The sequence below is a fragment of the Panicum virgatum genome, chromosome 8N (assembly GCF_016808335.1).
Source record: "Panicum virgatum strain AP13 chromosome 8N, P.virgatum_v5, whole genome shotgun sequence".
NCBI classification, from domain to species: domain Eukaryota; kingdom Viridiplantae; phylum Streptophyta; class Magnoliopsida; order Poales; family Poaceae; genus Panicum; species Panicum virgatum.
This window is the reverse complement of record NC_053152.1, coordinates 19,786,204-19,794,766: the sequence shown is the minus strand read 5'-3', so window position 1 is coordinate 19,794,766 and position 8,563 is coordinate 19,786,204. Positions and strand designations below refer to the sequence as shown.

The following is an 8,563-nucleotide window of genomic DNA, read 5'->3' as shown; positions in this document are numbered from 1 at the left end:
AATACGACGCGCCGACGGGTAGATCTGCGGGGGCGGGGGAGGCGGCGGGCGGCGGTCGGCCCGTTGGCACTCGGGGCCTCGGGGGTGGGGGGTGGGGGGCTTCGCAGCGTGGGGGCTAGGGTTAGTGGGAATGAAAGGATGGCATTTGATGGGCTTGGCCGACTCAAAATTAGTTGGGCTGGGCTGTTTTTTGGGTTATTCGGGTAGTTCGGGTACCGTGGCCTGATACCCAAATTACCCGTAATAATTTCGGGTACCGTGGGTTGGAACCCGAATTAGGGTTCGGGTTTTTCGGGCTCGGGTTTTTCAGGTTCGGTCTTCGGGTTTCGGGTATTTTGCCCACCCATAAACGTGGTGGACTACAAAGAGTGGACATGGTTGTCACCACCTGCCACCTACCACTCTAGTACTGTGGGGCGGAACACAACCCGAGGTAACTAACCAAGCCTAGGCACCACGCCTAGAACTATCGAATTACTTACTCCTACCTACCAGTAAGGCAGAGAGCGCTCTCAAATAAGTAGAACTTGCTACTTACACAGACTAGGGATTCCGCAGATCACAGACAGAAAGTCAACAAGTAACTGAAGTAAAGAGAAAGACTAGCGAGATACCGACAAGAGATGAGGAACTTGACTCCAAAGATGCTTCATTCCTCCGAGGTGATTTACAAAAGTGGAGTAAGGCCGAAAGAATTCGGCACTGCTCCTTTAGCTTGGCTTTCACCAAATCTCTCACCTCACACTCTCCCTATTCTACTAAAGATGGACTACATCTTGCTTGATACTCTTCTTCTCTCCAAATGGTGTGTCTTCTAAGTGAGGTAGGGAGCTCCTCTTATAGTGCTTCCAAGGCGGTTCTTGAACGGATGCTTGTACTTTAAGCTTGTAGGTTAGTTGCTTAGCTTCCACGCAAAAGATGGGCACATGGTTTGAAAAAGTCAGGCCGGTCGGCCTGGGATTGTTACCGTTTGAAACTGCCTTTTTTTTGTGGATGCTCCTGATTGCCTGATGAAGTCGGTTGCAGAAAATTGGCCCAAGTTGTGACAGTTAAGGGCTGACCGACCTCCGCAAGGCCGGTCGGCCTGGTGTTGCCGCCAATTTCCCACCGCCTTCTCGTGGAGACTCCTAATTGCAGAGGTTGGTGTAAAAGGATCTGGTGCAAAACATGTTTTCATAGGCTGTGTGGACTGCCCTAGCTCTTTTCGGCCCTCTGTTGCACCGACACAACGATAAACGGCTGCATGCTCTCTAGGAAGTCGGTTTCGGGCTTGGAACTGAGTGTAGCGCTGAATGTGGACCCAATCTTCCTTTCTCTTTCATGGCCCAAGCCTTACGGTTTTAACTTGTGAATTTTGGATGGATTCCTTTTGGGTTGACCTGGAATTGTTCTCAGGATCACTCTGGCAAGTAGACGTGAAGAAATTCCACAATTGATATGGCGGTCGGCCTGGCCTAGGCCGGTTGGCCTAGGATTTTTTCATTTTGGCTCAATTTTGTATATATTGTTCCTGTACTTAAATAATTATCAAAACTTGTGGAACTCATTAGAGTTAGTGATTTTGGCAAAGCTATGGCCTAAATTGCATGAAATCTGGAGAAATATTGGCAGCAAAAATCATCAAAATCGACTACCAACAATATCGTCCTAGGTTTGAGGTTTACCTAATGGACTTAAGGCTTCCCACCAAGTTAAAGCATAATCTCGGAAGACACTAGTTACATTCCTAACCTTTCTCCTTGCACATATAAAACAATTGGCAAATATTTTATCTATGGCTATTTTCCACTCAATGTACTCATCAACACCTATGCCATCGTGAGTTAGTGGATATGAAGAACATATCATTATTAGAAGATAGCAAAAGATAATACAAAAGTACTATGCCTATCAACTAGCAACTACAGGGATGGAAAGTTGGGAAAGTGGATTGTATTATCTCAAGCGGCTTACTACCGTCTTGCAAGTGTTCTTACCAAAGCCAATAGGACGGGCACAATCTGTTGTAAGCCTGAGTGTAACATTTGTAAGGTGAACATGTACTAATCAGAAGTATATGTGGAGCTTTGGATAGGAACAATATGGTAGCAAGGAATATCAAAAATACAATTCAGAATTACAAGATTGAAAGGTAGTCCCAAGATAGTCTATATTGTAGGTCTAAACTTGCTTGGACCTAGTTTGTCTATATTGTAGGTCTAAACTTGTCTTGGACCTCGTTCAAATGAGCAATGAATACAACTTGCACAAGAACAGAAACGATGCAATTCTGATTTTTTTTGTCTAGGTGCGACTTTTTCTTCTCTTTTTCTTTGCATCTCTTTGCCTTTTACTTGTTTCCTTTTAGAATGGCTGTAGTAAGACACAAAATTGTAGCTGAAAGTATTTATACTTTGCAAACACTTGCTTCTTTTTTTCCTCACACAAAAAATCATAACCTATAAAATCAAAGTTCACTTTACTTGTTGCTCAATGGTTGGGCAAAAATAAAACTATGTAGAGATGAAACTGAATTGCAGTGCGCGGGGACAAGCAAAGACCCAAACAGACAAGATCTAGCCCCGACGAACATGATGACACAACAAGGTATAAGAAATCAGCAAAGCAAATCGAACTGAAAAATTGTGGGGCACAAAGGGGTTAAAGAATAGCGGAACTATTTTTGTAGAGATTTTTTCTCTTTGACTATAGGTAATAAAAAATGATGAATCTAAAGGAGACACGATAATATACCTCATTGTTAACCTGAATCCTAATACCACTTGATGTAGCACTAGTCCGGTCTTCCAATAGGTATGGTAGGTTTGATTAGTGGAGAACTCAATGTTGGCGATCCAGGCTTCTAATCAGATACGATTCGAACCCCTGCAATAATGCACTGTTGCTCTGTTGGTTATTAACCAAGCACAACTCAATTTACTTTGCCGAGAAAGCTTTTCCTGCAAGCAAATCGAAGAACACAAGTAAGAAAGGGTAATAAGGCAATATGTAATTGCAAATGTGAAAGAATTGAAGATGAAAATTGGATTCGAGTTCTGGTTACAAAAGGACTAATCGCCACAGTGTTGTAGAACAAGAACGAGGATCTTGATTCACAGCAAAAGGACTCGATGTCACAGTTACAATGAATGATGTCTGTTTCTCAATGGAAAATTAAACTCAATAAAACCCCCAACCCTAATGTGGCGGCGGCTACTGAATATATGAGGGTTAGGTCATGGATGACCCTTGGATGCACCTCTATGGGCTCCAACACGATACATGGGCCAACAGCTCAATAGATGGTGGCGCAGCACCCTGATAGATTCTGAACGTCCACTTGTTTCGACGATTCCCGACTCAGACCAAATAAAATGGAGGGACCGGTTTCACTTGAAAGATTATCTCCTTACTTTCCATACATATGTAGAACATAAAATTTGGACTTTGTATGCAACCTTGGTGTTGTTTTTGGTACGTGCTGCTCCTGGACTCCAAGGTGGGCTCGAACTTGAATTGCTTTGGGTCTCCACCTTGGTGACTCCAACTGAATTAGCCTTGGACATCCTTCTTTACTTGGACACCTTTTTCGGACTCCTTTGACATGCCATATGCCAACCATGGTCATATGCATAGGTGTTATGTCCTCATCACAAGGTCCCATTTGGATATTGGTCGAAGGATATGTAAATATGTATATGTATATGTATATGTATATGTATATAGCAATGTGAAATTCCTATATATATGCTAGCTGATTTCATACTCGGCTCGAATGTGTACGGACATATAGGAGTACTATAGAACAATACATAAATTTCAATACAAAAATATAATTGAAATGAAAAAAGAAATTAATGACAAGAAAAATAGGGAAAAGAAACAAGGAATATTTTGTCCCGATTGCTTGACCCGGGACTAAAGGCTCCTTTAGTCCCGGAATTGCAGTCCCGGTGGGAAATCGGGACAAGGTTTTCCTAATAGGTACAAGACAAAGTTTTCCCCGACTATGGTTAGATCTATCTAGTTGAAGTCATGGCTTTTTAAGATTATGTGATTAGTATAGATAGATAGATAGATAGATAGATAGATAGATAGATAGATAGCTTGTCTACTACAGCACCTACACAAATGATGGTTTTTACCGGTCTGATGGATAGCTTGTCTACTACAGCACCTACCCTAATGATGGTTTTTACCGGTCACTAATGAACTATCCTTTACAAAGGGAGTAAGAAGTGCACGGATCTAAACAGATATACTGTTGGTTTTATAAGTGCTTGTTCAGTCTTCCCCGCCCGTGAATGACGGGAGCTGTGTGGTTGTTAGACTTGCCAGTTTTGTCGTTGGTGCTACAGTTTTTATTTAATCTGAACACAATATTACATGGCGATGCGTAATTGTTAGATCTTCTATCTGTGTACTAGCATTATTTGTATATTTATTACACTTGTTGTGGACGTCAGCATGAACAAATAAAAATTTAAGGGTCGGTGCCTGCAATCGGCTAGCTTAAATTAGTGTCGAACAAAGAAAGCTTTGTCGGACAGGGAGATGCGTGCATGATCTCAGTGTATCACTCGTTTTATCTGTACGTGTGGAAGGAGAGGAAATAGGGGAAAGTAGTCAAACCCCGCCGGAAACTACAGGACTTGGACAGTGACCTCCCGCCGGAAACTACAGGACTTGGACAGTGACCACTGTTTCTAGCATATGCCAAAGAGCTCGAACGGGCCGGCACTGGATCGGATAAGAACCCAGAAGCAAACGAGCTCACGTTATTTAACTGCACCATCTTCCGAGGGCGACCCACGCACTGATCGAACTCCAGCTCGAGAGAAGCGAGAGCACCAGGAGGGGGCAACCATGGCGGAGCTCGGAGGCTTGCTCGCCTCTGACATCCTAAAGGTTGTGTGTCAGAGGATAGGTTTGGCCATCGGAGACCGGATCAAGTTGCAGGCGAATTTCATCCACAACCTGGAGGGGATGAAGATGACACAGGAGTCTGTGGCGGCATTGCTCAATGACGCGGAAAGGCGGTCCATTGAGGAGGAAACGGTGCGACTGTGGCTCAAACAGCTCAAGCATTGGCGGAGCTTGACCTCTAATTTCAGAAGAATGAGAGGGAGTCACTCTTTTTGCTACAGTAATGAACCGTAACTGTTTTACTATTTATGCAGTGGAGATTTTCATTGGCCAGAGGGGCCCCCTGGCCCCAATGAAGCTCCGCCACTGGGCTCAAGGATGCAATGTATGGCATCGACGACATGGTGGATGAGATTGAAGCCGGCACCAAACCGGCTGCATCCAAGGTATGTGTATCTGATTCTGTATACAAGAAGTTACACTTTGTAAATTTGTCATCGCAGGCTATTATTTATATAGTACATGATAGCTCTAATCTCAAGCAGCTTTAGAGATAGTAAGCTAATCATACTAATGATAATAGCAAACCCGAATCTCAAGCAATTCTAGTATTCTACCCGTGTCGTCAGTCGTCACACCCGGTTTTAAAAACAAAACCATATGCTAACTATATGTATGTTCAAAGCAAATTTCATACATGCCTCATTAGTGAAATAATAGAATCTATATATCCTATATAGATGGCACCCACAAACTCTTTTCATGCAAGATGTCCACATCATTCTCCACTAAGTGTCCCACTAACTTTCAACTACCTTATTAATTATAAAAATATCCATGCACTACTATAGATATGGTCATTGCAAATGACCTATCACCGCCGGTTTGTTTCAAACTGACGGTGATAATATATCACCGCCGGTTCGAAATGAATCCGGCGGTGATGACCACTCATCACCGCCGGGTCGTATTACGAACCAGCGGTGATAGATTTTCGAACATCACCGTCGGGTCGTAACACGAACCGGCGGTGATGGTTAGACATCACTGCCAGATCATTTTAGGTGCCGGCGGTGATACAAATTTTTTTTCTTTATCTTGTCCCTCTCCTTCTCCCGTCAGTGCCGGATCATCTCCTCCCTCCCTTTCCCGTCTCCTCCTCCCTTCCCTCCCCTCCCCTCCGGCCATCCCCTCCCCATCTCTTCCTTCTTCCTCCACGGGCCCCCTCCTCTCCTCCTGTCCCGCGTGGCGCATGGATCCCGTCCCTGCCTCTCCTCCCGTGCTGCGCGGGATGCGGACGCGACGGCGCACGGCGTAGCGGCGGCAGCAAGCAGCGGCGGCGGCGAGCAGCGGCCGGCCGCGTGCGGCGCGTTGCGGAGCGGGAGCTAGGAGCGGCACGCCGTCCCGGTGCAGAGGCACGCCCCTGCCCTGAGCCCCCGAGGAGTTGTCGCACTGAGTCCAGGTAACATGAACACAGCCAACCTGCAAGATGTTCGGCAGAATGCCTCACAAGATTTTTGCCTATTAGGCTGAAAAGCTGCACCAGAGCAGTTTAATATTTGTTGGTATAATACATCTTTTCTCTGAAAAAATCATTATAGAGTAACAGCATTAGTGTGCGGATATCTTCATTATATCACAAAGATAATTAGTGGATGAATTTGCCCTATAGTGAAAACTTTTGGACATGTTTTCTATTTCCTACTGCTTCACTTTTTACTGAGATTAATTATTTTAGAGAGCCGGTTTGCATGATTAGTATTTAAGCTACCTTTGATATGGTAATAACTTTTTCCAACTTCATTTGTGTACTCCATCTACTAGTTTAAATATAACTAGAAAACTAGGCGCGGCTTTGCCGCGCCCTATCGGATCTGCCATTTGTGCAACTATAACAATGATTGTGTTGTTCTTTACAGCTTCCTGTAGAAAATATTTCATTTATCTACGGCACAGTTAGTTATCTAAAATCTTTACATTTACACAGTTAGTATATCACAAGAGAGGAAGGGTGGTGCATGAAAGGGTATATATTTTTTTCTGAGAGAACACATGTAAAGAAGGTGACAAGCCCCTGCTTGGGTGACAAGCCCACGCTACTAAGCTCGTCATGTAAGTATATAATTCAGAAGGTGAAGATTCTAAAAGCCACCATAATATATTTTTTTGCGCAAATGTAATACAGAAAGGGTGTAACTCTGAAAATTAAATGTCAGCTTATTTGCATGTTGCTCATGGTAGAGCAGAAAACATCAGAAATACATATGTATATATTTAAAACAAGTTTTTTTTGGTCTATGGGCAGTAATTTTGAATATCATCTACTAATACTTGAAGAGATGCTGAGTGTAAAGTAATAAAGACTACTTGAAGGTGGGTTGAATCTGACTGACATCAATCTTAGGGATGACCTCAATGGAATGCGATAAAAGTGTCCGGGGATCACTTAGTGTTTTGTTTTATTTATAATTTTTTACAAATAATACGTCTATCAGTTTAAGCTAGAATAATTTACTTTTACTCATAACTCACAAGGAACTAATATAGTATGTGGATAGCATTCTGTTCCTGTGATCGTACCTTTACATGGTCTATTCATCCAATCTATAAATGTCTCATGCTAATGGTGTTTCATTTACAATTAACAGGGATGATGTGGCTCTGGATATCCTCCAACATGATCCCTTTGCGGTAAAATAGTTGCAGCTCTCTCAGACTTGCATTTTGTTCTTCGGCTAAGGTTGCTGTGCATGTATTTCTATCTTTTTACAAATGTGATTATCTCATGTCTTGTAGACATTTTGCATGCTCTTCTGAAATTTGAAGTCTTGTATGTTCTGTCCAATTTCCATGTCACATTGTTAATTTCTACAATCATATCAAGAGCCCAACCAGAGAGTAATGGGCAGCTTGTTATTAAGTTTGCTACAGAGAGACGCTCAAAACTAGGCTTGATGTATGAACTCTTTGTTTTAATTTTAATGTATGAACTCTTTCATTTAATCTCGATGTATGAGCTCATGTGATTGAATTTTGCTGCTATAATCATATATTATATATGATGTACAAATGGTGCAATATTATTATATGAATATATTTTTTTTGATGGGAAAATGGTCTTCACCGCCGGTTCCATCCACAAACCGTTGGTGATGAGCACTCATCACCAACGGTTTATGAACCGGCGGTGATGAGCCCGGCGGTGATGACCCCTCCTATCACCAACGACTTAAATCCAACGCCCCCCAAACCGGCGGTGATGCTCATTTCGAACCGGCGGTGATGGGGGCGCTGGAGTAGTGATGTACTACCTTATTAATTACAAAAACTATCCATGTCATCTCCACAATATGCAATATTTTTAATCTTTAATTAATTAAAGTAAATTCATATACATACGCTATTTTTTCATCACCTATTCTTCTATAATGTGATCAAATATTCTATTGGTGTTTATTCTATTAGCTTATCGATTTTTATGAGATTCAATAAACAAAAAAATGTCCATATCATCTCTACTATGTGCAATACTTTTAATCTTTAATGTAAAGTCATATACTTACTCTATTTTTTTGAGCACCTATTCTTCTATAATGTGATCAAATATTCTATTGATGTTTATTCTATTAGTTTATCGATTTCTGCTGGATCCTGATAAAAAATAATATGCAAGTAAAATTCATATGATCTATATAGCCTATATAGATGACACCTACTA

General features: G+C 42.2%; 1 long non-coding RNA gene across 1 annotated transcript; it reads left to right on the top strand.

Annotated features, from left to right (window-relative positions):
- The first annotated feature begins 5,972 nt into the window (after positions 1–5,972).
- LOC120684328 lies at positions 5,973–7,923 on the top strand. Its single transcript, XR_005679242.1, has 2 exons — positions 5,973–6,307; positions 6,833–7,923. It is a non-coding gene; the product is annotated as an uncharacterized LOC120684328 (long non-coding RNA).
- Positions 7,924–8,563: the final 640 nt, after the last annotated feature.